At 40.9% G+C, this 23,860-nt stretch overlaps 33 non-coding genes across 33 annotated transcripts; all 33 read left to right on the plus strand.

The window, feature by feature from the left end:
• The first annotated feature begins 788 nt into the window (after positions 1–788).
• Positions 789–861, plus strand: trnaf-gaa (transfer RNA phenylalanine (anticodon GAA)). The gene has a single exon. It is a non-coding gene; the product is annotated as a tRNA-Phe (tRNA).
• Positions 862–1,050: 189 nt separating this feature from the next.
• On the plus strand, positions 1,051–1,123 carry trnaf-gaa (transfer RNA phenylalanine (anticodon GAA)). The gene has a single exon. It is a non-coding gene; the product is annotated as a tRNA-Phe (tRNA).
• A 188-nt stretch (positions 1,124–1,311) lies between these two features.
• On the plus strand, positions 1,312–1,384 carry trnaf-gaa (transfer RNA phenylalanine (anticodon GAA)). Its single transcript has one exon. It is a non-coding gene; the product is annotated as a tRNA-Phe (tRNA).
• Positions 1,385–1,809: 425 nt separating this feature from the next.
• Positions 1,810–1,882, plus strand: trnaf-gaa (transfer RNA phenylalanine (anticodon GAA)). The gene has a single exon. It is a non-coding gene; the product is annotated as a tRNA-Phe (tRNA).
• Positions 1,883–2,061: 179 nt separating this feature from the next.
• Positions 2,062–2,134, plus strand: trnaf-gaa (transfer RNA phenylalanine (anticodon GAA)). The gene has a single exon. It is a non-coding gene; the product is annotated as a tRNA-Phe (tRNA).
• A 924-nt stretch (positions 2,135–3,058) lies between these two features.
• Positions 3,059–3,131, plus strand: trnaf-gaa (transfer RNA phenylalanine (anticodon GAA)). The gene has a single exon. It is a non-coding gene; the product is annotated as a tRNA-Phe (tRNA).
• Positions 3,132–3,719: 588 nt separating this feature from the next.
• Positions 3,720–3,792, plus strand: trnaf-gaa (transfer RNA phenylalanine (anticodon GAA)). The gene has a single exon. It is a non-coding gene; the product is annotated as a tRNA-Phe (tRNA).
• Positions 3,793–4,217: 425 nt separating this feature from the next.
• On the plus strand, positions 4,218–4,290 carry trnaf-gaa (transfer RNA phenylalanine (anticodon GAA)). Its single transcript has one exon. It is a non-coding gene; the product is annotated as a tRNA-Phe (tRNA).
• Positions 4,291–4,715: 425 nt separating this feature from the next.
• Positions 4,716–4,788, plus strand: trnaf-gaa (transfer RNA phenylalanine (anticodon GAA)). Its single transcript has one exon. It is a non-coding gene; the product is annotated as a tRNA-Phe (tRNA).
• Positions 4,789–6,466: 1,678 nt separating this feature from the next.
• trnaf-gaa (transfer RNA phenylalanine (anticodon GAA)) lies at positions 6,467–6,539 on the plus strand. Its single transcript has one exon. It is a non-coding gene; the product is annotated as a tRNA-Phe (tRNA).
• A 588-nt stretch (positions 6,540–7,127) lies between these two features.
• Positions 7,128–7,200, plus strand: trnaf-gaa (transfer RNA phenylalanine (anticodon GAA)). Its single transcript has one exon. It is a non-coding gene; the product is annotated as a tRNA-Phe (tRNA).
• A 425-nt stretch (positions 7,201–7,625) lies between these two features.
• trnaf-gaa (transfer RNA phenylalanine (anticodon GAA)) lies at positions 7,626–7,698 on the plus strand. The gene has a single exon. It is a non-coding gene; the product is annotated as a tRNA-Phe (tRNA).
• A 756-nt stretch (positions 7,699–8,454) lies between these two features.
• Positions 8,455–8,527, plus strand: trnaf-gaa (transfer RNA phenylalanine (anticodon GAA)). Its single transcript has one exon. It is a non-coding gene; the product is annotated as a tRNA-Phe (tRNA).
• A 425-nt stretch (positions 8,528–8,952) lies between these two features.
• Positions 8,953–9,025, plus strand: trnaf-gaa (transfer RNA phenylalanine (anticodon GAA)). The gene has a single exon. It is a non-coding gene; the product is annotated as a tRNA-Phe (tRNA).
• A 425-nt stretch (positions 9,026–9,450) lies between these two features.
• On the plus strand, positions 9,451–9,523 carry trnaf-gaa (transfer RNA phenylalanine (anticodon GAA)). The gene has a single exon. It is a non-coding gene; the product is annotated as a tRNA-Phe (tRNA).
• A 189-nt stretch (positions 9,524–9,712) lies between these two features.
• Positions 9,713–9,785, plus strand: trnaf-gaa (transfer RNA phenylalanine (anticodon GAA)). Its single transcript has one exon. It is a non-coding gene; the product is annotated as a tRNA-Phe (tRNA).
• Positions 9,786–10,373: 588 nt separating this feature from the next.
• On the plus strand, positions 10,374–10,446 carry trnaf-gaa (transfer RNA phenylalanine (anticodon GAA)). The gene has a single exon. It is a non-coding gene; the product is annotated as a tRNA-Phe (tRNA).
• A 425-nt stretch (positions 10,447–10,871) lies between these two features.
• On the plus strand, positions 10,872–10,944 carry trnaf-gaa (transfer RNA phenylalanine (anticodon GAA)). The gene has a single exon. It is a non-coding gene; the product is annotated as a tRNA-Phe (tRNA).
• Positions 10,945–11,132: 188 nt separating this feature from the next.
• On the plus strand, positions 11,133–11,205 carry trnaf-gaa (transfer RNA phenylalanine (anticodon GAA)). Its single transcript has one exon. It is a non-coding gene; the product is annotated as a tRNA-Phe (tRNA).
• Positions 11,206–11,630: 425 nt separating this feature from the next.
• trnaf-gaa (transfer RNA phenylalanine (anticodon GAA)) lies at positions 11,631–11,703 on the plus strand. Its single transcript has one exon. It is a non-coding gene; the product is annotated as a tRNA-Phe (tRNA).
• A 588-nt stretch (positions 11,704–12,291) lies between these two features.
• Positions 12,292–12,364, plus strand: trnaf-gaa (transfer RNA phenylalanine (anticodon GAA)). Its single transcript has one exon. It is a non-coding gene; the product is annotated as a tRNA-Phe (tRNA).
• Positions 12,365–12,553: 189 nt separating this feature from the next.
• Positions 12,554–12,626, plus strand: trnaf-gaa (transfer RNA phenylalanine (anticodon GAA)). Its single transcript has one exon. It is a non-coding gene; the product is annotated as a tRNA-Phe (tRNA).
• Positions 12,627–14,199: 1,573 nt separating this feature from the next.
• On the plus strand, positions 14,200–14,272 carry trnaf-gaa (transfer RNA phenylalanine (anticodon GAA)). The gene has a single exon. It is a non-coding gene; the product is annotated as a tRNA-Phe (tRNA).
• Positions 14,273–14,860: 588 nt separating this feature from the next.
• Positions 14,861–14,933, plus strand: trnaf-gaa (transfer RNA phenylalanine (anticodon GAA)). The gene has a single exon. It is a non-coding gene; the product is annotated as a tRNA-Phe (tRNA).
• Positions 14,934–15,122: 189 nt separating this feature from the next.
• trnaf-gaa (transfer RNA phenylalanine (anticodon GAA)) lies at positions 15,123–15,195 on the plus strand. Its single transcript has one exon. It is a non-coding gene; the product is annotated as a tRNA-Phe (tRNA).
• A 1,573-nt stretch (positions 15,196–16,768) lies between these two features.
• trnaf-gaa (transfer RNA phenylalanine (anticodon GAA)) lies at positions 16,769–16,841 on the plus strand. Its single transcript has one exon. It is a non-coding gene; the product is annotated as a tRNA-Phe (tRNA).
• A 588-nt stretch (positions 16,842–17,429) lies between these two features.
• On the plus strand, positions 17,430–17,502 carry trnaf-gaa (transfer RNA phenylalanine (anticodon GAA)). Its single transcript has one exon. It is a non-coding gene; the product is annotated as a tRNA-Phe (tRNA).
• Positions 17,503–17,691: 189 nt separating this feature from the next.
• Positions 17,692–17,764, plus strand: trnaf-gaa (transfer RNA phenylalanine (anticodon GAA)). The gene has a single exon. It is a non-coding gene; the product is annotated as a tRNA-Phe (tRNA).
• A 177-nt stretch (positions 17,765–17,941) lies between these two features.
• On the plus strand, positions 17,942–18,014 carry trnaf-gaa (transfer RNA phenylalanine (anticodon GAA)). Its single transcript has one exon. It is a non-coding gene; the product is annotated as a tRNA-Phe (tRNA).
• Positions 18,015–18,687: 673 nt separating this feature from the next.
• trnaf-gaa (transfer RNA phenylalanine (anticodon GAA)) lies at positions 18,688–18,760 on the plus strand. Its single transcript has one exon. It is a non-coding gene; the product is annotated as a tRNA-Phe (tRNA).
• Positions 18,761–21,987: 3,227 nt separating this feature from the next.
• Positions 21,988–22,060, plus strand: trnaf-gaa (transfer RNA phenylalanine (anticodon GAA)). The gene has a single exon. It is a non-coding gene; the product is annotated as a tRNA-Phe (tRNA).
• A 947-nt stretch (positions 22,061–23,007) lies between these two features.
• trnaf-gaa (transfer RNA phenylalanine (anticodon GAA)) lies at positions 23,008–23,080 on the plus strand. The gene has a single exon. It is a non-coding gene; the product is annotated as a tRNA-Phe (tRNA).
• Positions 23,081–23,268: 188 nt separating this feature from the next.
• Positions 23,269–23,341, plus strand: trnaf-gaa (transfer RNA phenylalanine (anticodon GAA)). Its single transcript has one exon. It is a non-coding gene; the product is annotated as a tRNA-Phe (tRNA).
• Positions 23,342–23,860: the final 519 nt, after the last annotated feature.

The raw sequence follows: 23,860 nt of genomic DNA on the forward strand, positions 1-23,860 counted from the left end.
TCTTTTACTCATGAATATTGTGTTTGTCCTGTGGTCCAGTATATCACTTTGTGCCGAAATAGCTCAGTTGGGAGAGCGTCAGACTGACGAGCTGAAGAACCCTGGTTTCAGCATCAAATGGTACTCTTTTTGGGTGCACAACGCTGTGATTGTTAGATCGCCTTGCCAATTATAGTAAGTGATTTCTAAAATAGGAACCTTGTCCATGATTCAGTAAAAACCTGCTTCTTCCCAATGTCTTTTACTCATGAATATTGTGTTTGTCCACTGGTCCAGTATACTTTTTTCGTGAAGAAATAGCTCAGTTGGGAGAGCGTCAGACTGAAGATCTGAAGGTCCCTTGTTCAATCCCCAGTTTCGGCAACAAATGGTACTTTGTTTGAGTTCACAACGCTTTAATTGTTAGATCGCCTTGCCAATTGTAGTGTAACGTGTTGTTAATGATTCGTAAAATAGGATTCTTGTCCATGACTCAGTGAAAACCTGTTTCTTCTCATTGTCTTTTACTCATGAATTTAGTGTTTGTCTACTGGTCCAGTATACCTCTTTGTGAAGAAATAGCTCAGTTGGGAGAGCGTCAGACTGAAGATCTGAAGAACCAGGGTTTCAGCATCAAATGGTACTCTTTTTGGGTGCACAACGCTGTGATTGTTAGATCGCCTTGCCAATTATAGTAAGTAATTTCTAAAATAGGAACCTTGTCCATGATTCAGTAAAAACCTGTTTCTACTCAAAGTCTTTTACTCATGAATATTATGTTTGTGCACTGGTCCAGAATACCACTTTGTGCCGAAATAGCTCAGTTGGGAGAGCGTCAGACTGAAGATCTGAAGGTCCCTGGTTCAATCCCGGGTTTCGGCAACAGATGGTACTTTGTTTGGGTGCACAACGCTTTGATTGTTCAATCCCCTTTGTTAATTGTAGTGTAACATGTTGTTAATGATTTGTAAAATAGGGTTCTTGTCCATGATTCAGCGAAAACATCTTTCTTCTCAAAGTCTTTTACTCATGAATATTGTGTTTGTCCTCTGGTCCAGTATACCACTTTGTGCCGAAATAGCTCAGTTGGGAGAGCGTCAGACTGAAGATCTGAAGGTCCCTGGTTCAATCCCGGGTTTCGGCAACAAATGCTACTTTGTTTGAGTGCACAACGCTTTGATTGTTAGATCGCCTTGCCAATTGCAGTGTAACATGTTGTTAATGATTTGTGAAATATGATTCTTGTCCATGATTCAGCAAAAACCTGTTTCTTCTCATTGTCTTTTACTCATGAATATTGTGTTTGTCCACTGGTCCAGTATACCACTTTGTGCCAAAATAGCTCAGTTGGGAGAGCGTCAGACTGAAGATCTGAAGGTCCCTGGTTCGATCCCAGGGTTCGGCAACAAATGCTACTTTGTTTGAGTGCACAACACTTTGATTGTTAGATCGCCTTGCCAATTGTAGTGTAACGTGTTGTTAATGATTTGTAAAATAGGATTCTTGTCCATGATTCAGTTAAAACCTGTTTCTTCTCATTGTCTTCTACTCATGAATATAGTGTTTGTCTACTGGTCCAGTATACCTCTTTGTGAAGAAATAGCTCAGTTGGGAGAGCGTCAGACTGAAGATCTGAAGAACCAGGGTTTCAGCATCAAATGGTACTCTTTTTGGGTGCACAACGCTGTGATTGTTAGATCGCCTTGCCAATTATAGTAAGTAATTTCTAAAATAGGAACCTTGTCCATGATTCAGTAAAAACCTGTTTCTTCTCAAAGTCTTTTACTCATGAATATTATGTTTGTCCACTGGTCCAGAATGCCACTTTGTGCCAAAATAGCTCAGTTGGGAGAGCGTCAGACTGAAGATCTAAAGGTCCCTGGTTCAATCCCGGGTTTCGGTACTTTGTTTGGGTGCACAACGCTTTGATTGTTCAATCCCCTTTGTTAATTGTAGTGTAACATGTTGTTAATGATTTGTGAAATAGGGTTCTTGTCCATGATTCAGCAAAAACCTGTTTCTTCTCAAAGTCTTTTACTCATGAATATTGTGTTTGTCCTCTGGTCCAGTATACCACTTTGTGCCAAAATAGCTCAGTTGGGAGAGCATCAGACTGAAGATCTGAAGGTCCCTGGTTCAATCCCGGGTTTCGGCAACAAATGCTACTTTGTTTGAGTGCACAACGCTTTGATTGTTAGATCGCCTTGCCAATTGTACTGTAACATGTTGTTAACGATTTGTAAAATACGATTCTTGTCCGTGATTCAGCAAAAACCTGTTTCTTCTCATTGTCTTTTACTCATGAATATTGTGTTTGTCCTGTGGTCCAGTATATCACTTTGTGCCGAAATAGCTCAGTTGGGAGAGCGTCAGACTGACGAGCTGAAGAACCCTGGTTTCAGCATCAAATGGTACTCTTTTTGGGTGCACAACGCTGTGATTGTTAGATCGCCTTGCCAATTATAGTAAGTGATTTCTAAAATAGGAACCTTGTCCATGATTCAGTAAAAACCTGCTTCTTCCCAATGTCTTTTACTCATGAATATTGTGTTTGTCCACTGGTCCAGTATACTTTTTTCGTGAAGAAATAGCTCAGTTGGGAGAGCGTCAGACTGAAGATCTGAAGGTCCCTTGTTCAATCCCCAGTTTCGGCAACAAATGGTACTTTGTTTGAGTTCACAACGCTTTAATTGTTAGATCGCCTTGCCAATTGTAGTGTAACGTGTTGTTAATGATTCGTAAAATAGGATTCTTGTCCATGACTCAGTGAAAACCTGTTTCTTCTCATTGTCTTTTACTCATGAATTTAGTGTTTGTCTACTGGTCCAGTATACCTCTTTGTGAAGAAATAGCTCAGTTGGGAGAGCGTCAGACTGAAGATCTGAAGAACCAGGGTTTCAGCATCAAATGGTACTCTTTTTGGGTGCACAACGCTGTGATTGTTAGATCGCCTTGCCAATTATAGTAAGTAATTTCTAAAATAGGAACCTTGTCCATGATTCAGTAAAAACCTGTTTCTACTCAAAGTCTTTTACTCATGAATATTATGTTTGTGCACTGGTCCAGAATACCACTTTGTGCCGAAATAGCTCAGTTGGGAGAGCGTCAGACTGAAGATCTGAAGGTCCCTGGTTCAATCCCGGGTTTCGGCAACAGATGTTACTTTGTTTGAGTGCACAACGCTTTGATTGTTCAATCCCCTTTGTTAATTGTAGTGTAACATGTTGTTAATGATTTGTAAAATAGGGTTCTTGTCCATGATTCAGCGAAAACATCTTTCTTCTCAAAGTCTTTTACTCATGAATATAGTGTTTGGCTACTGGTCCAGTATACCAATTTGTGAAAAAATAGCTCAGTTGGGAGAGCGTCAGACTGAAGAGCTGAAGAACCCAGGTTTCAGCATCAAATGGTACTCTTTTTGGGTGCACAACGCTGTGATTGTTAGATCGCCTTGCCAATTATAGTAAGTGATTTCTAAAACTGGTCCAGTATACTTTTTTCGTGAAGAAATAGCTCAGTTGGGAGAGCGTCAGACTGAAGATCTGAAGATCCCGGGTTTCAGCATCAAATGGTACTATTTTTAGGTGCACAACGCTGTGATTGTTAGATCGCCTTGCCAATTATAGTAAGTGATTTCTAAAATAGGAACCTTGTCCATGATTCAGTAAAAACCTGTTTCTTCTCAAAGTCTTTTACTCATGAATATTATGTTTGTCCACTGGTCCAGAATACCACTTCGTGCCGAAAAAGCTCAGTTGGGAGAGCGTCAGACTGAAGCTCTGAAGGTCCCTGATTCGATCCCGGGTTTCGGCAACAAATGCTACTTTGTTTGAGTGCACAACGCTTTGATTGTTAGATCGCCTTGCCAATTGTAGTGTAACATGTTGTTAATGATTTGTGAAATAGGATTCTTGTCCATGATTCAGTAAAAACCTGTTTCTTCTCATTGTCTTTTACTCATGAATATAGTGTTTGGCTACTGGTCCAGTATACCAATTTGTGAAAAAATGGCTCAGTTGGGAGAGCGTCAGACTGAAGAGCTGAAGAACCCGGGTTTCAGCATCAAATGGTACTCTTTTTGGGTGCACAACGCTGTGATTGTTAGATCGCCATGCCAATTATAGTCAGTGATTTCTAAAATAGGAACCTTGTCCATGATTCAGTAAAAACCTGTTTCTTCTCAAAGTCTTTTACTCATGAATATTATGTTTGTCCACTGGTCCAGAATGCCACTTTGTGCCGAAATAGCTCAGTTGGGAGAGCGTCAGACTGAAGATCTGAAGGTCCCTGGTTCAATCCCGGGTTTCGGCAACAAATGCTACTTTATTTGAGTGCACAACGCTCTGATTGTTAGATCGCCTTGCCAATTGCAGTGTAACATGTTGTTAATGATTTGTGAAATAGGATTCTTGTCCATGATTCAGTAAAAACCTGTTTCTTCTCAAAGTCTTTTACTCATGAATATTGTGTTTGTCCTCTGGTCCAGTATACCACTTTGTGCCAAAATAGCTCAGTTGGGAGAGCGTCAGACTGAAGATCTGAAGAACCAGGGTTTCAGCATCAAATGGTACTCTTTTTGGGTGCACAATGCTGTGATTGTTAGATCGCCTTGCCAATTATAGTCAGTGATTTCTAAAATAGGAACCTTGTCCATGATTCAGTAAAAACCTGTTTCTTCTCAAAGTCTTTTACTCATGAATATTATGTTTGTGCACTGGTCCAGAATACCACTTTGTGCCGAAATAGCTCAGTTGGGAGAGCGTCAGACTGAAGATCTGAAGGTCCCTGGTTCAATCCCGGGTTTCGGCAACAGATGTTACTTTGTTTGGGTGCACAACGCTTTGATTGTTCAATCCCCTTTGTTAATTGTAGTGTAACATGTTGTTAATGATTTGTGAAATAGGGTTCTTGTCCATGATTCAGCAAAAACCTGTTTCTTCTCAAAGTCTTTTACTCATGAATATTGTGTTTGTCCTCTGGTCCAGTATACCACTTTGTGCCAAAATAGCTCAGTTGGGAGAGCGTCAGACTGAAGGTCCCTGGTTCAATCCCGGGTTTCGGCAACGAATGCTACTTTGTTTGAGTGCACAACGCTTTGATTGTTAGATCGCCTTGCCAATTGTACTGTAACATGTTGTTAACGATTTGTAAAATACGATTCTTGTCCGTGATTCAGCAAAAACCTGTTTCTTCTCATTGTCTTTTACTCATGAATATTGTGTTTGTCCTGTGGTCCAGTATATCACTTTGTGCCGAAATAGCTCAGTTGGGAGAGCGTCAGACTGACGAGCTGAAGAACCCTGGTTTCAGCACCAAATGGTACTCTTTTTGGGTGCACAACGCTGTGATTGTTAGATCGCCTTGCCAATTATAGTAAGTGATTTCTAAAATAGGAACCTTGTCCATGATTCAGTAAAAACCTGCTTCTTCCCAATGTCTTTTACTCATGAATATTGTGTTTGTCCACTGGTCCAGTATACTTTTTTCGTGAAGAAATAGCTCAGTTGGGAGAGCGTCAGACTGAAGATCTGAAGGTCCCTTGTTCAATCCCCAGTTTCGGCAACAAATGGTACTTTGTTTGAGTTCACAACGCTTTAATTGTTAGATCGCCTTGCCAATTGTAGTGTAACGTGTTGTTAATGATTCGTAAAATAGGATTCTTGTCCATGACTCAGTGAAAACCTGTTTCTTCTCATTGTCTTTTACTCATGAATTTAGTGTTTGTCTACTGGTCCAGTATACCTCTTTGTGAAGAAATAGCTCAGTTGGGAGAGCGTCAGACTGAAGATCTGAAGAACCAGGGTTTCAGCATCAAATGGTACTCTTTTTGGGTGCACAACGCTGTGATTGTTAGATCGCCTTGCCAATTATAGTAAGTAATTTCTAAAATAGGAACCTTGTCCATGATTCAGTAAAAACCTGTTTCTACTCAAAGTCTTTTACTCATGAATATTGTGTTTGTCCACTGGTCCAGTATACTTTTTTCCGTGAAGAAATAGCTCAGTTGGGAGAGCGTCAGACTGAAGATCTGAAGGTCCCTTGTTCAATCCCCAGTTTCGGCAACAAATGGTACTTTGTTTGAGTTCACAACGCTTTAATTGTTAGATCGCCTTGCCAATTGTAGTGTAACGTGTTGTTAATGATTCGTAAAATAGGATTCTTGTCCATGACTCAGTGAAAACCTGTTTCTTCTCATTGTCTTTTACTCATGAATTTAGTGTTTGTCTACTGGTCCAGTATACCTCTTTGTGAAGAAATAGCTCAGTTGGGAGAGCGTCAGACTGAAGATCTGAAGAACCAGGGTTTCAGCATCAAATGGTACTCTTTTTGGGTGCACAACGCTGTGATTGTTAGATCGCCTTGCCAATTATAGTAAGTAATTTCTAAAATAGGAACCTTGTCCATGATTCAGTAAAAACCTGTTTCTACTCAAAGTCTTTTACTCATGAATATTATGTTTGTGCACTGGTCCAGAATACCACTTTGTGCCGAAATAGCTCAGTTGGGAGAGCGTCAGACTGAAGATCTGAAGGTCCCTGGTTCAATCCCGGGTTTCGGCAACAGATGTTACTTTGTTTGGGTGCACAACGCTTTGATTGTTCAATCCCCTTTGTTAATTGTAGTGTAACATGTTGTTAATGATTTGTAAAATAGGGTTCTTGTCCATGATTCAGCGAAAACATCTTTCTTCTCAAAGTCTTTTACTCATGAATATAGTGTTTGGCTACTGGTCCAGTATACCAATTTGTGAAAAAATAGCTCAGTTGGGAGAGCGTCAGACTGAAGAGCTGAAGAACCCAGGTTTCAGCATCAAATGGTACTCTTTTTGGGTGCACAACGCTGTGATTGTTAGATCGCCTTGCCAATTATAGTAAGTGATTTCTAAAACTGGTCCAGTATACTTTTTTCGTGAAGAAATAGCTCAGTTGGGAGAGCGTCAGACTGAAGATCTGAAGATCCCGGGTTTCAGCATCAAATGGTACTATTTTTAGGTGCACAACGCTGTGATTGTTAGATCGCCTTGCCAATTATAGTAAGTGATTTCTAAAATAGGAACCTTGTCCATGATTCAGTAAAAACCTGTTTCTTCTCAAAGTCTTTTACTCATGAATATTATGTTTGTCCACTGGTCCAGAATACCACTTCGTGCCGAAAAAGCTCAGTTGGGAGAGCGTCAGACTGAAGCTCTGAAGGTCCCTGATTCGATCCCGTGTTTCGGCAACAAATGCTACTTTGTTTGAGTGCACAACGCTTTGATTGTTAGATCGCCTTGCCAATTGTAGTGTAACATGTTGTTAATGATTTGTGAAATAGGATTCTTGTCCATGATTCAGTAAAAACCTGTTTCTTCTCATTGTCTTTTACTCATGAATATAGTGTTTGGCTACTGGTCCAGTATACCAATTTGTGAAAAAATGGCTCAGTTGGGAGAGCGTCAGACTGAAGAGCTGAAGAACCCGGGTTTCAGCATCAAATGGTACTCTTTTTGGGTGCACAACGCTGTGATTGTTAGATCGCCATGCCAATTATAGTAAGTGATTTCTAAAATAGGAACCTTGTCCATGATTCAGTAAAAACCTGTTTCTTCTCAAAGTCTTTTACTCATGAATATTATGTTTGTCCACTGGTCCAGAATGCCACTTTGTGCCGAAATAGCTCAGTTGGGAGAGCGTCAGACTGAAGATCTGAAGGTCCCTGGTTCAATCCCGGGTTTCGGCAACAAATGCTACTTTATTTGAGTGCACAACGCTCTGATTGTTAGATCGCCTTGCCAATTGCAGTGTAACATGTTGTTAATGATTTGTGAAATAGGATTCTTGTCCATGATTCAGTAAAAACCTGTTTCTTCTCAAAGTCTTTTACTCATGAATATTATGTTTGTCCACTGGTCCAGAATGCCACTTTGTGCCGAAATAGCTCAGTTGGGAGAGCGTCAGTATACCAACGTGTTGTAACGTGTTGTTAATGATTCGTAAAATAGGATTCTTGTCCATGACTCAGTGAAAACCTGTTTCTTCTCATTGTCTTTTACTCATGAATTTAGTGTTTGTCTACTGGTCCAGTATACCAATTTGTGAAAAAATAGCTCAGTTGGGAGAGCGTCAGACTGAAGAGCTGAAGAACCCAGGTTTCAGCATCAAATGGTACTCTTTTTGGGTGCACAACGCTGTGATTGTTAGATCGCCTTGCCAATTATAGTAAGTGATTTCTAAAACTGGTCCAGTATACTTTTTTCGTGAAGAAATAGCTCAGTTGGGAGAGCGTCAGACTGAAGATCTGAAGATCCCGGGTTTCAGCATCAAATGGTACTATTTTTAGGTGCACAACGCTGTGATTGTTAGATCGCCTTGCCAATTATAGTAAGTGATTTCTAAAATAGGAACCTTGTCCATGATTCAGTAAAAACCTGTTTCTTCTCAAAGTCTTTTACTCATGAATATTATGTTTGTCCACTGGTCCAGAATACCACTTCGTGCCGAAAAAGCTCAGTTGGGAGAGCGTCAGACTGAAGCTCTGAAGGTCCCTGATTCGATCCCGGGTTTCGGCAACAAATGCTACTTTGTTTGAGTGCACAACGCTTTGATTGTTAGATCGCCTTGCCAATTGTAGTGTAACATGTTGTTAATGATTTGTGAAATAGGATTCTTGTCCATGATTCAGTAAAAACCTGTTTCTTCTCATTGTCTTTTACTCATGAATATAGTGTTTGGCTACTGGTCCAGTATACCAATTTGTGAAAAAATGGCTCAGTTGGGAGAGCGTCAGACTGAAGAGCTGAAGAACCCGGGTTTCAGCATCAAATGGTACTCTTTTTGGGTGCACAACGCTGTGATTGTTAGATCGCCATGCCAATTATAGTCAGTGATTTCTAAAATAGGAACCTTGTCCATGATTCAGTAAAAACCTGTTTCTTCTCAAAGTCTTTTACTCATGAATATTATGTTTGTCCACTGGTCCAGAATGCCACTTTGTGCCGAAATAGCTCAGTTGGGAGAGCGTCAGACTGAAGATCTGAAGGTCCCTGGTTCAATCCCGGGTTTCGGCAACAAATGCTACTTTATTTGAGTGCACAACGCTCTGATTGTTAGATCGCCTTGCCAATTGCAGTGTAACATGTTGTTAATGATTTGTGAAATAGGATTCTTGTCCATGATTCAGTAAAAACCTGTTTCTTCTCAAAGTCTTTTACTCATGAATATTGTGTTTGTCCTCTGGTCCAGTATACCACTTTGTGCCAAAATAGCTCAGTTGGGAGAGCGTCAGACTGAAGATCTGAAGAACCAGGGTTTCAGCATCAAATGGTACTCTTTTTGGGTGCACAATGCTGTGATTGTTAGATCGCCTTGCCAATTATAGTCAGTGATTTCTAAAATAGGAACCTTGTCCATGATTCAGTAAAAACCTGTTTCTTCTCAAAGTCTTTTACTCATGAATATTATGTTTGTGCACTGGTCCAGAATACCACTTTGTGCCGAAATAGCTCAGTTGGGAGAGCGTCAGACTGAAGATCTGAAGGTCCCTGGTTCAATCCCGGGTTTCGGCAACAGATGTTACTTTGTTTGGGTGCACAACGCTTTGATTGTTCAATCCCCTTTGTTAATTGTAGTGTAACATGTTGTTAATGATTTGTGAAATAGGGTTCTTGTCCATGATTCAGCAAAAACCTGTTTCTTCTCAAAGTCTTTTACTCATGAATATTGTGTTTGTCCTCTGGTCCAGTATACCACTTTGTGCCAAAATAGCTCAGTTGGGAGAGCGTCAGACTGAAGATCTGAAGGTCCCTGGTTCAATCCCGGGTTTCGGCAACAGATGTTACTTTGTTTGGGTGCACAACGCTTTGATTGTTCAATCCCCTTTGTTAATTGTAGTGTAACATGTTGTTAATGATTTGTAAAATAGGGTTCTTGTCCATGATTCAGCGAAAACATCTTTCTTCTCAAAGTCTTTTACTCATGAATATAGTGTTTGGCTACTGGTCCAGTATACCAATTTGTGAAAAAATAGCTCAGTTGGGAGAGCGTCAGACTGAAGAGCTGAAGAACCCAGGTTTCAGCATCAAATGGTACTCTTTTTGGGTGCACAACGCTGTGATTGTTAGATCGCCTTGCCAATTATAGTAAGTGATTTCTAAAACTGGTCCAGTATACTTTTTTCGTGAAGAAATAGCTCAGTTGGGAGAGCGTCAGACTGAAGATCTGAAGATCCCGGGTTTCAGCATCAAATGGTACTATTTTTAGGTGCACAACGCTGTGATTGTTAGATCGCCTTGCCAATTATAGTAAGTGATTTCTAAAATAGGAACCTTGTCCATGATTCAGTAAAAACCTGTTTCTTCTCAAAGTCTTTTACTCATGAATATTATGTTTGTCCACTGGTCCAGAATACCACTTCGTGCCGAAAAAGCTCAGTTGGGAGAGCGTCAGACTGAAGCTCTGAAGGTCCCTGATTCGATCCCGTGTTTCGGCAACAAATGCTACTTTGTTTGAGTGCACAACGCTTTGATTGTTAGATCGCCTTGCCAATTGTAGTGTAACATGTTGTTAATGATTTGTGAAATAGGATTCTTGTCCATGATTCAGTAAAAACCTGTTTCTTCTCATTGTCTTTTACTCATGAATATAGTGTTTGGCTACTGGTCCAGTATACCAATTTGTGAAAAAATGGCTCAGTTGGGAGAGCGTCAGACTGAAGAGCTGAAGAACCCGGGTTTCAGCATCAAATGGTACTCTTTTTGGGTGCACAACGCTGTGATTGTTAGATCGCCATGCCAATTATAGTAAGTGATTTCTAAAATAGGAACCTTGTCCATGATTCAGTAAAAACCTGTTTCTTCTCAAAGTCTTTTACTCATGAATATTATGTTTGTCCACTGGTCCAGAATGCCACTTTGTGCCGAAATAGCTCAGTTGGGAGAGCGTCAGACTGAAGATTTGAAGGTCCCTGGTTCAATCCCGGGTTTCGGCAACAAATGCTACTTTATTTGAGTGCACAACGCTCTGATTGTTAGATCGCCTTGCCAATTGCAGTGTAACATGTTGTTAATGATTTGTGAAATAGGATTCTTGTCCATGATTCAGTAAAAACCTGTTTCTTCTCAAAGTCTTTTACTCATGAATATTATGTTTGTCCACTGGTCCAGGATAACTCTTTGTGCCAAAATAGCTCAGTTGGGAGAGCATCAGACTGAAGATCTGAAGGTCCCTGGTTCAATCCCGGCTTTCGGCAACAAATGCTGCTTTGTTTGAGTGCACAACGCTTTGATTGTTAGATCGCCTTGCTAATTGTACTGTAACATGTTGTTAATGATTTGTGAAATATGATTCTTGTCCATGCTTCAGCAAAAACCTGTTTCTTCTCATTGTCTTTTACTCATGAATATTGTGTTTGTCCTCTGGTCCAGTATACCACTTTGTGCCAAAATAGCTCAGTTGGGAGAGCGTCAGACTGAAGATCTGAAGAACCAGGGTTTCAGCATCAAATGGTACTCTTTTTGGGTGCACAATGCTGTGATTGTTAGATCGCCTTGCCAATTATAGTCAGTGATTTCTAAAATAGGAACCTTGTCCATGATTCAGTAAAAACCTGTTTCTTCTCAAAGTCTTTTACTCATGAATATTATGTTTGTGCACTGGTCCAGAATACCACTTTGTGCCGAAATAGCTCAGTTGGGAGAGCGTCAGACTGAAGATCTGAAGGTCCCTGGTTCAATCCCGGGTTTCAGCATCAGATGTTACTTTGTTTGGGTGCACAACGCTTTGATTGTTCAATCCCCTTTGTTAATTGTAGTGTAACATGTTGTTAATGATTTGTAAAATAGGGTTCTTGTCCATGATTCAGCGAAAACATCTTTCTTCTCAAAGTCTTTTACTCATGAATATAGTGTTTGGCTACTGGTCCAGTATACCAATTTGTGAAAAAATAGCTCAGTTGGGAGAGCGTCAGACTGAAGAGCTGAAGAACCCAGGTTTCAGCATCAAATGGTACTCTTTTTGGGTGCACAACGCTGTGATTGTTAGATCGCCTTGCCAATTATAGTAAGTGATTTCTAAAACTGGTCCAGTATACTTTTTTCGTGAAGAAATAGCTCAGTTGGGAGAGCGTCAGACTGAAGATCTGAAGATCCCGGGTTTCAGCATCAAATGGTACTATTTTTAGGTGCACAACGCTGTGATTGTTAGATCGCCTTGCCAATTATAGTAAGTGATTTCTAAAATAGGAACCTTGTCCATGATTCAGTAAAAACCTGTTTCTTCTCAAAGTCTTTTACTCATGAATATTATGTTTGTCCACTGGTCCAGAATACCACTTCGTGCCGAAAAAGCTCAGTTGGGAGAGCGTCAGACTGAAGATCTGAAGGTCCCTGGTTTGATCCTGGGTTTCGGCAACAAATGCTACTTTGTTTGGGTGCACAACGCTTTGATTGTTCAATCCCCTTTGTTAATTGTAGTGTAACATGTTGTTAATGATTTGTGAAATAGGGTTCTTGTCCATGATTCAGCGAAAACATCTTTCTTCTCAAAGTCTTTTACTCATGAATATTGTGTTTGTCCTCTGGTCCAGTATACCACTTTGTGCCGAAATAGCTCAGTTGGGAGAGCGTCAGACTGAAGATCTGAAGGTCCCTGGTTCAATCCTGGGTTTCGGCAACAAATGCTACTTTGTTTGAGTGCACAACGCTTTGATTGTTAGATCGCCTTGCCAATTGTACTGTAACATGTTGTTAACGATTTGTAAAATACAATTCTTGTCCGTGATTCAGCAAAAACCTGTTTCTTCTCATTGTCTTTCACTCATGAATATTGTGTTTGTCCTGTGGTCCAGTATACCACTTTGTGCCGAAATAGCTCAGTTGGGAGAGCGTCAGACTGAAGAGCCGAAGAACCCTGGTTTCAGCATCAAATGGTACTCTTTTTGGGTGCACAACGCTGTGATTGTTAGATCGCCTTGCCAATTATAGTAAGTGATTTCTAAAATAGGAACCTTGTCCATGATTCAGAAAAAACCTGCTTCTTCCCAATGTCTTTTACTCATGAATATTATGTTTGTCCACTGGTCCAGTATACTTTTTTCGTGAAGAAATAGCTCAGTTGGGAGAGCGTCAGACTGAAGATCTGAAGGTCCCTTGTTCAATCCCCAGTTTCGGCAACAAATGGTACTTTGTTTGAGTTCACAATGCTTTAATTGTTAGATCGCCTTGCCAATTGTAGTGTAACGTGTTGTTAATGATTCGTAAAATAGGATTCTTGTCCATGACTCAGTAAAAACCTGTTTCTTCTCATTGTCTTTTACTCATGAATATAGTGTTTGTCTACTGGTCCAGTATACCTCTTTGTGAAGAAATAGCTCAGTTGGGAGAGCGTCAGACTGAAGATCTGAAGAACCAGGGTTTCAGCATCAAGTGGTACTCTTTTTGGGTGCACAACGCTGTGATTGTTAGATCGCCTTGCCAATTATAGTAAGTAATTTCTAAAATAGGAACCTTGTCCATGATTCAGTAAAAACCTGTTTCTACTCAAAGTCTTTTACTCATGAATATTATGTTTGTGCACTGGTCCAGTATACCACTTTGTGCCGAAATAGCTCAGTTGGGAGAGCGTCAGACTGAAGCTCTGAAGATCCCGGGTTTCGGCAACAGATGTTACTTTGTTTGGGTGCACAACGCTTTGATTGTTCAGTCCCCTTTGTTAATTGTAGTGTAACATGTTGTTAATGATTTGTAAAATAGGGTTCTTGTCCATGATTCAGCGAAAACATCTTTCTTCTCAAAGTCTTTTACTCATGAATATAGTGTTTGGCTACTGGTCCAGTATACCAATTTGTGAAAAAATAGCTCAGTTGGGAGAGCGTCAGACTGAAGAGCTGAAGAACCCAGGTTTCAGCATCAAATGGTACTCTTTTTGGGTGCACAACGCTGTGATTGTTAGATCGCCTTGCCAATTATAGTAAGTGATTTCTAAAACTGGTCCAGTATACTTTTTTCGTGAAGAAATAGCTCAGTTGGGAGAGCGTCAGACTGAAGATCTGAAGATCCCGGGTTTCAGCATCAAATGGTACTATTTTTAGGTGCACAACGCTGTGATTGTTAGATCGCCTTGCCAATTATAGTAAGTGATTTCTAAAATAGGAACCTTGTCCATGATTCAGTAAAAACCTGTTTCTTCTCAAAGTCTTTTACTCATGAATATTATGTTTGTCCACTGGTCCAGAATACCACTTCGTGCCGAAAAAGCTCAGTTGGGAGAGCGTCAGACTGAAGATCTGAAGGTCCCTGGTTTGATCCTGGGTTTCAGCAACAAATGCTACTTTGTTTGGGTGCACAACGCTTTGATTGTTCAATCCCCTTTGTTAATTGTAGTGTAACATGTTGTTAATGATTTGTGAAATAGGGTTCTTGTCCATGATTCAGCGAAAACATCTTTCTTCTCAAAGTCTTTTACTCATGAATATAGTGTTTGGCTACTGGTCCAGTATACCAACATGTGAAAAAATAGCTCAGTTGGGAGAGCGTCAGACTGAAGAGCTGAAGAACCCAGGTTTCAGCATCAAATGGTACTCTTTTTGGGTGCACAACGCTGTGATTGTTAGATCGCCTTGCCAATTATAGTAAGTGATTTCTAAAACTGGTCCAGTATACTTTTTTCGTGAAGAAATAGCTCAGTTGGGAGAGCGTCAGACTGAAGATCTGAAGATCCCGGGTTTCAGCATCAAATGGTACTATTTTTAGGTGCACAACGCTGTGATTGTTAGATCGCCTTCACAATAATAGTAAGTGATTTCTAAAATTGGAACCTTGTCCATGATTCAGCAAAAACCTGTTTCTTCTCATTGTCTTTTACTCATGAATATTGTGTTTGTCCTCTGGTCCAGTATACCACTTTGTGCCGAAATAGCTCAGTTGGGAGAGCGTCAGACTGAAGATCTGAAGGTCCCTGGTTCAATCCCGGGTTTCGGCAACAGATGGTACTTTGTTTGGGTGCACAACGCTTTGATTGTTCAATCCCCTTTGTTAATTGTAGTGTAACATGTTGTTAATGATTTGTAAAATAGGGTTCTTGTCCATGATTCAGCGAAAACATCTTTCTTCTCAAAGTCTTTTACTCATGAATATTGTGTTTGTCCTCTGGTCCAGTATACCACTTTGTGCCGAAATAGCTCAGTTGGGAGAGCGTCAGACTGAAGATCTGAAGGTCCCTGGTTCAATCCTGGGTTTCGGCAACAAATGCTACTTTGTTTGAGTGCACAACGCTTTGATTGTTAGATCGCCTTGCCAATTGTACTGTAACATGTTGTTAACGATTTGTAAAATACAATTCTTGTCCGTGATTCAGCAAAAACCTGTTTCTTCTCATTGTCTTTCACTCATGAATATTGTGTTTGTCCTGTGGTCCAGTATACCACTTTGTGCCGAAATAGCTCAGTTGGGAGAGCGTCAGACTGAAGAGCCGAAGAACCCTGGTTTCAGCATCAAATGGTACTCTTTTTGGGTGCACAACGCTGTGATTGTTAGATCGCCTTGCCAATTATAGTAAGTGATTTCTAAAATAGGAACCTTGTCCATGATTCAGAAAAAACCTGCTTCTTCCCAATGTCTTTTACTCATGAATATTATGTTTGTCCACTGGTCCAGTATACTTTTTTCGTGAAGAAATAGCTCAGTTGGGAGAGCGTCAGACTGAAGATCTGAAGGTCCCTTGTTCAATCCCCAGTTTCGGCAACAAATGGTACTTTGTTTGAGTTCACAATGCTTTAATTGTTAGATCGCCTTGCCAATTGTAGTGTAACGTGTTGTTAATGATTCGTAAAATAGGATTCTTGTCCATGACTCAGTAAAAACCTGTTTCTTCTCATTGTCTTTTACTCATGAATATAGTGTTTGTCTACTGGTCCAGTATACCTCTTTGTGAAGAAATAGCTCAGTTGGGAGAGCGTCAGACTGAAGATCTGAAGAACCAGGGTTTCAGCATCAAATGGTACTCTTTTTGGGTGCACAACGCTGTGATTGTTAGATCGCCTTGCCAATTATAGTAAGTAATTTCTAAAATAGGAACCTTGTCCATGATTCAGTAAAAACCTGTTTCTACTCAAAGTCTTTTACTCATGAATATTATGTTTGTGCACTGGTCCAGTATACCACTTTGTGCCGAAATAGCTCAGTTGGGAGAGCGTCAGACTGAAGCTCTGAAGATCCCGGGTTTCGGCAACAGATGTTACTTTGTTTGGGTGCACAACGCTTTGATTGTTCAGTCCCCTTTGTTAATTGTAGTGTAACATGTTGTTAATGATTTGTAAAATAGGGTTCTTGTCCATGATTCAGCGAAAACATCTTTCTTCTCAAAGTCTTTTACTCATGAATATAGTGTTTGGCTACTGGTCCAGTATACCAATTTGTGAAAAAATAGCTCAGTTGGGAGAGCGTCAGACTGAAGAGCTGAAGAACCCAGGTTTCAGCATCAAATGGTACTCTTTTTGGGTGCACATCGCTGTGATTGTTAGATCGCCTTGCCAATTATAGTAAGTGATTTCTAAAACTGGTCCAGTATACTTTTTTCGTGAAGAAATAGCTCAGTTGGGAGAGCGTCAGACTGAAGATCTGAAGATCCCGGGTTTCAGCATCAAATGGTACTATTTTTAGGTGCACAACGCTGTGATTGTTAGATCGCCTTGCCAATTATAGTAAGTGATTTCTAAAATAGGAACCTTGTCCATGATTCAGTAAAAACCTGTTTCTTCTCAAAGTCTTTTACTCATGAATATTATGTTTGTCCACTGGTCCAGAATACCACTTCGTGCCGAAAAAGCTCAGTTGGGAGAGCGTCAGACTGAAGATCTGAAGGTCCCTGGTTCAATCCTGGGATTCGGCAACAAATGCTACTTTGTTTGGGTGCACAACGCTTTGATTGTTCAATCCCCTTTGTTAATTGTAGTGTAACATGTTGTTAATGATTTGTGAAATAGGGTTCTTGTCCATGATTCAGCGAAAACATCTTTCTTCTCAAAGTCTTTTACTCATGAATATAGTGTTTGGCTACTGGTCCAGTATACCAACATGTGAAAAAATAGCTCAGTTGGGAGAGCGTCAGACTGAAGAGCTGAAGAACCCAGGTTTCAGCATCAAATGGTACTCTTTTTGGGTGCACAACGCTGTGATTGTTAGATCGCCTTGCCAATTATAGTAAGTGATTTCTAAAACTGGTCCAGTATACTTTTTTCGTGAAGAAATAGCTCAGTTGGGAGAGCGTCAGACTGAAGATCTGAAGATCCCGGGTTTCAGCATCAAATGGTACTATTTTTAGGTGCACAACGCTGTGATTGTTAGATCGCCTTCACAATAATAGTAAGTGATTTCTAAAATAGGAACCTTGTCCATGATTCAGCAAAAACCTGTTTCTTCTCATTGTCTTTTACTCATGAATATTGTGTTTGTCCTCTGGTCCAGTATACTTCTTTGTGCCGAAATAGCTCAGTTGGGAGAGCGTCAGACTGAAGATCTGAAGGTCCCTGGTTCAATCCCGGGTTTCGGCAACAGATGGTACTTTGTTTGGGTGCACAACGCTTTGATTGTTCAATCCCCTTTGTTAATTGTAGTGTAACATGTTGTTAATGATTTGTAAAATAGGGTTCTTGTCCATGATTCAGCGAAAACATCTTTCTTCTCAAAGTCTTTTACTCATGAATATTGTGTTTGTCCTCTGGTCCAGTATACCACTTTGTGCCGAAATAGCTCAGTTGGGAGAGCGTCAGACTGAAGATCTGAAGGTCCCTGGTTTGATCCCGGCTTTCAGCAACAAATGGTATTTTGTTTCAGTGCACAACGCTTCGATTGTTAGATCGCCTTGCTAATTGTAGTGTAATGATTTGTAAAATAGGATTCTTGTCCATGATTCAGTAAAAACCTGTTTCTTCTCAAAGTCTTTTACTCAGGAATATTATGTTTGTCCACAGGTCCTACATACCACTTTGTGCCGAAATAGCTCAGTTGGGAGAGCGTCAGACTGAAGATCTGAAGGTCCCTGGTTCAATCCCGGGTTTTGGCAACAAATGGTACTTTGTTTGGGTTCACAACGCTTTGATTGTTAGATCGCCTTGCCAATTGTAGTGTAACGTGTTGTTAATGATTTGTAGAATAGGATTCTTGTCCATGATTCAGCAAAAACCTGTTTCTTCTCATTGTCTTTTTCTCATGAATATTGTGTTTGTCCTCTTTTCCAGTATACCTCTTTGTGCCGAAATAGCTCAGTTGGGAGAGCATCAGACTGGCGATCTGAAGGTCCCTGGTTTGATCTTGGTTTCAACATCAAATGGTACTTTGTTTGGGTGCACAACGCAGTGGTTTTTAGATCCCCTTGCCAATTATAGTAAGTGATTTCTAAAATAGGAACCTTGTCCGTGATTCAGCAAAAACCTGATTCTTCCCAATGTCTTTTACTCATGAATATTGTGTTTGTCCACTGGTCCAGTATACTTTTTTGTGAAGAAGTAGCTCAGTTGGGAGCGCGTCAGACTGAAGATCTGAAGGTCCCGGGTTTCGGCATCAAATGGTACTTTTTTTGGGTGCACAACGCTTTGATTGTTCGATCGCCTTGCCAATTATAGTAAGTGATTTCTAAAATAGGATCCTTGTCCATGATTCAGTAAAAACCTGTTTCTTCTCAAAGTCTTTTACTCATGAATATTATCTTTGTCCACTGGTCCAGAATACCACTTTGTGCTTAAATAGCTCAGTTGGGAGAGTGTCAGACTGAAGATATGAAGGTCCCTGGTTCGATCCAGGGTTTTGGCAACAAATGGTACTTTGTTTGGGTGCACAACGCTTTGATTGTTAGATCGCCTTGCCAATTGTAGTGTAACATGTTGTTATTGATTTGTAAAATAGGATTCTTGTCCATGATTCAGCGAAAACGTCTTTCTTCTCAATGTCTTTTAGTCATGAATATTGTGTTTGTCCCCTGAACCCCACAGACATGTGGCTGTGGTTTCCACACTAAGAAGGTATTTTTAAACTAACATCAAATTGTTGTGTGCACATTTTTGTTGTTGTGTCGTTTGCTTGAAATGACTTCAAAAGTCTCTGTACATCTTTAGCATTCCAGCTCAGTCCCTGTCACCCCATTTCCCCGTACCACTATCGGCACTGGTCAAGGGCAAGGTCCTTCAAGCGCTGCTGCTGCCTCCTCAGCATCAACATTTGCTGGACCTGTGCAGAGGCCTGCTTTGAATCTGGCTATGGTAAATCTTTATTCTGTTTGTGATTTTTACCCAATGACTCTTAACTACTGACTTCTATGTTTTACAGAATAAATAACATGATCATGCATCCTGTAAGATTACATTAATTTTCTTTCAGTTTACAAAACCACGGTTTGGCGGGTCGCATGGTGCTGCTTTGAAGCCAAATTTAACTGTGGCTAGGAAGCCTGCAAAGGTACAGTATGGTGACACTCTAGGCATACATTTGATTTATAGTATTGCTTGTGACATAATTTCTCCTTGGTTAAATGCTTTATCATGTCTTATTATGACACAATGATTTATTATGCTTAGTAGTGATACATGAGTTTGTAGATATTCATTAGCCTGTATTTCCTCCTGTTTCTCTCTCAGCCCCTTATTAGTACGTCCCCCAGTGCCACCACAAACATCGACACTGCAACACCAACATCAGGGAGGACATCATCCCCTGCCCAGAGTCCCAGAAAATATATTAGGACCACCTCCCCTTTCTCTCTTCCCCCCTCTCCTGTGTCATCAGCCTCAATAATCCCCCCAGCCACTGCCGCTGTAAGAATCCTATTGATAATTTTTTGTTGTTGTTGCCAAACATCAAACCCTAACCTAAGCAGTTCAGTGATTTATGATGTGTTAATGTTTTATTTGTGTGTGTCTTTCTGTACATAATTTGTTTATTATTAGGTTGTAACAGCTGCTCCCTCCAGTGCCTCCTCAGACCCTCCTGTCTGTGCCTCCTCTACCACTCCTGGTCCTGATCCTCTCAGCAATATGTCAGCGGAGGATGTGTTGGCTGCCCCTGGCCCTGACCTACCCTGGCTGCCAGTGAAGATGAGAAAGACCATCCCCCTCCAGGACCAGAGATGGATCTCTGCAGCTCTGTGGAGAAACCAGCGACTACGGACCGACCTGAAGCTGTGGTACGAGCCACCCGGGCCAGCGCTCATCTACCATCAGGCCCCCACTCCAGAGCGCTTTTTTAATCATCGCCTGCTTGTGTGGATGCCGTACCACTTGTGGAAGGTCAGGCTAACCTGTCCTGTGTGTGGGAAGCAGCTGGTGGGATACGGTACCCACAAGAGAGCCCGTCAGGTCCTTGACGTGGACAGGTACTACCTGATGGTCACAGAGACCCTCAGGTGCAACAGCATTGGTTGCAAAACCAACTACCTGTCCAGCAGCAAGACCATCCTGGACCAGCTTGACCTGGCTCACCGGCTCGAATTCAGGCTCATCCTGACTCAGAAGTGAGTATAAAGACACCACTGTAAGCATGTACAAAAAAATGTTAATGAGAATACATATTATTGTGTTACATTGTTTATTTGAAAATTGTCTGTAATTGAAACAGACTGATATAAGAGGTTGGACTGTCTTTTTGTGTTTGTCTCAATGTCTCTGTCTCTTCCCTTTCTTTTAATACAGATATGCTTGTGACCTTCGGGTCATCCGCTTCCTGCGGGAGAGGACCCTGGGCAACAGCCCGTCTCGCTTGGTGAAGCAGCTGAGGGAAAACCACAGCGAGGAGTGGCTGCAGCGCCTCTGCCAGTACCTCGGGGCATGCTCTGACTTTGTGGGCCGGCCCAGCCTGTTCCCTGTGGTGTTTCAGGACCCGCCTGAGCCTGTGGCCATTCCCACCTATAAGTGGATGCTGGCGGTCTACGGGCGGGACATCTTAAGCAGGCTGGAGCACATCAAAGCCAGCATTACATCTACCTTTGGCTCCATCCTGAAGCTGGACTCCACAAAGAAGGTACAATTCCTCATCACTGCTCTTATTCTCATGTCACAATTCTACAAAAACGTGTATCAAATTTGTCAATGTTGGCTGTCCCCTCTCCCAGGCCTATCGCCCCTGCTGGCCCTCTTCCCCCTCCACCCCCTGCCCCGTGGCCCTACAATCGTCAGGTGGAACATAATAAGTGCAGCAAATGCCATCAGCCCCGGAACAAAGACAGTGGCGACAGGCAATTTCATGGATACATTTATTGCCCCACTTTCGCAGGGATGCCACTGAAGCAGTGGCTGGAAGAAATGAGGAGGAAAAGGGCCGAGAATAAATGATGATTCATTGTTCTCCCCTTCTGTCTGCCCCGTCCTGTCTGTCTCTTCACATTTTAGTTTTTTAAAATGCTTACATGGCATTCAAATAAGGAGTGTGTACTGTCCCGTCCATGTAAACACGCTGTAGATACTGCTCGGAAAATCACCCACAGCTGGACTCGAGTGTCCCACTCGTTGTAGACAGTCTTGACTCACAGAGTCTGCTGCAGGTGTAAAATCTCAAGTTCAGAGATTCAGATTCAATCTACAGCATTAGTCTGTTTGAGGCTAGAGGCTAAAACACCAAATATATCATTATTTTGTTTAAAGGAAATGTCCTAAAATGTGAAATGTGCCTTTTATTTAAATGTTTTTAGATTTTTTAATTGAAATATTTCAATAAATGTGTGTGCTTCTGCTCCAATTCTTACATTTGACTTATTTCTTAGCAATTTGACACAGTAATATAAAAATAATATTACAATAATATTTGTTATTTTTTAGTAAGTAAAGTCTTATATCTAAAACAATTAGATGACTTATGTCAAAACCACTTAACTTTTGAGAAGAAACGAAAAACAAACACACAACACTGTGATTGTTAGATTGCCTTGCCAATTATAGTAAGTGATTTCAAAAATAGGAACCTTGCTCTTGATTCAGTAAAAACTTGTTTCTTCTCAAAGGCTTTTACTCATGAATATTGTGTTTATCCTCTGGTCCAGTATACTTCTTTGTGCCGAAATAGCTCAGTTCGGAGAGCGTCAGACTGAAGATCTGAAGGTCCCTCGTTCGATCCCGGGTTTCGGCAACAAATGGTACTTTGTTTGGGTGCACAACTCTTTGATTGTTAGATCGCCTTGCCAATTGTAGTGTAACATGTTGTTAATGATTTGTAAAATAGGATTCTTGTCCACGATTCAGCAAGAACCTTTTTCTTCTCAATGTCTTTTACTCATGAATATTGTGTTTGTCCACTGGTCCAGTATACCCCTTTGTGAAGAAAATAGTGGGTAGGGAGAGTGTCAGACTCAAGATCTGAAGGTCCCTGTTTCAATTGCGGGTTTCGACATCGAATGGTACTTTGTTTGGGTGCACAACGCTTTGATTGTTAGATCACCTTGCCAATTGGAGTGTAGCATGTTGTTAATGATTTGTAAAATAGGATTCTTGTCCATGATTCAGCAAAAACCTGTTTCTTCTCATTGTCTTTTACTCATGAATATTGTGTTTGTCTACTGGTCCAGTATACCTCTTTGTGAAGAAATATCTCAGTTGGGAGAGCGTCAGACTGAAGATCTGAAGGACCTGGGTTTCAGCATCGAATGGTACTCTTTTTGGGTGCACAACGCTGTGATTGTTAGATCGCCTTGACAATTATAGTAAGTGATTTCTAAAATAGGAACCTTGTCCATGATTCAGTAAAGACCTGTTTCTTCTCAAAGTCTTTTACTCATGAATATTATGTTTGTCCACTGGTCCAGCATACCACTTTGTGCCGAAATAGCTAATTTGGGAGAGCGTCAGACTGAAGATCTGAAGGTCCCTGTTTTGATCCCGGGTTTCAGCAACAAATGGTACTTTGTTTGGGTGCACAACACTTTGATTGTTAGATCGCCTTGCCAATTGTAGTGTAACATGTTGTTAATGATTTGTAAAATAGGATTCTTGTCCATGATTCAGCAAAAACGTCTTTCTTCTCAATGTCTTTTACTCATGAATATTGTGTTTGTCCTCTGGTCCAGTATACTTCTTTGTGCCGAAATAGCTAATTTGGGAGAGCGTCAGACTGAAGATCTGAAGGTCCCTGGTTCAATCCCGGGTTTCGGCAACAAATAGTGCTTTGTTTGGGTGCACAACGCTTTGATTGTTAGATCACCTTACCAATTGTAATGTAACATGTTGTTAATGATTTGTAAAATAGGATTCTTGTCCATGATTCAGTAAAAACCTGATTCTTCTCAAAGTCTTTTACTCATGAATATTATGTTTGTCCACTGGTCCAGTATACCACTTTGTACCAAAATAGCTTAGTTGGGAGAGCGTCAGTCTGAAGATCTGAAGTTCCCTGGTTCAATCCCAGGTTTCGGCAACAAATGGTACTTTGTTTGGGTGCACAACGCTTTGATTGTTAGATCGCCTTGCCAATTGTAGTGTAACATGTTGTTAATGATTTGTAAAATAGGATTCTTGTCCACGATTCAGGGAAAACCTGTTTCTTCTCAATGTCTTTTACTCATGAATATTGTGTTTGTCCACTGGTCCAGTTTTCCCCCAGACTGAAGATTTGAAGGTCCCTGGTTCAATCCCGGGTTTCGACATCAAATGGTACTTTGTTTGGGTTCACAACACTGTGATTGTTAGATCACCTTGACAATTATAGTAAGTGATTTCAAAAATAGGAACCTTGTCCATGATTCAGTAAACACCTGTTTCTTTTCATTGTCTTTTACTCATGAATATTAGGATTGTCCACTGGTCCAGAATAGCACTTTGTGCAAAAATAACTCAGTTGGGAGCACGTCAGACTGAAGATCTGAAAGTCCCTGGCTCGATCCCGGGTTTCGACATCGAATGGTACTTTGTTTGGGTGCACAACGCTGTGATTGTT

Source organism: Labrus bergylta, chromosome 11 (genome assembly GCF_963930695.1).
Source record: "Labrus bergylta chromosome 11, fLabBer1.1, whole genome shotgun sequence".
Lineage (NCBI taxonomy): Eukaryota > Metazoa > Chordata > Actinopteri > Labriformes > Labridae > Labrus > Labrus bergylta.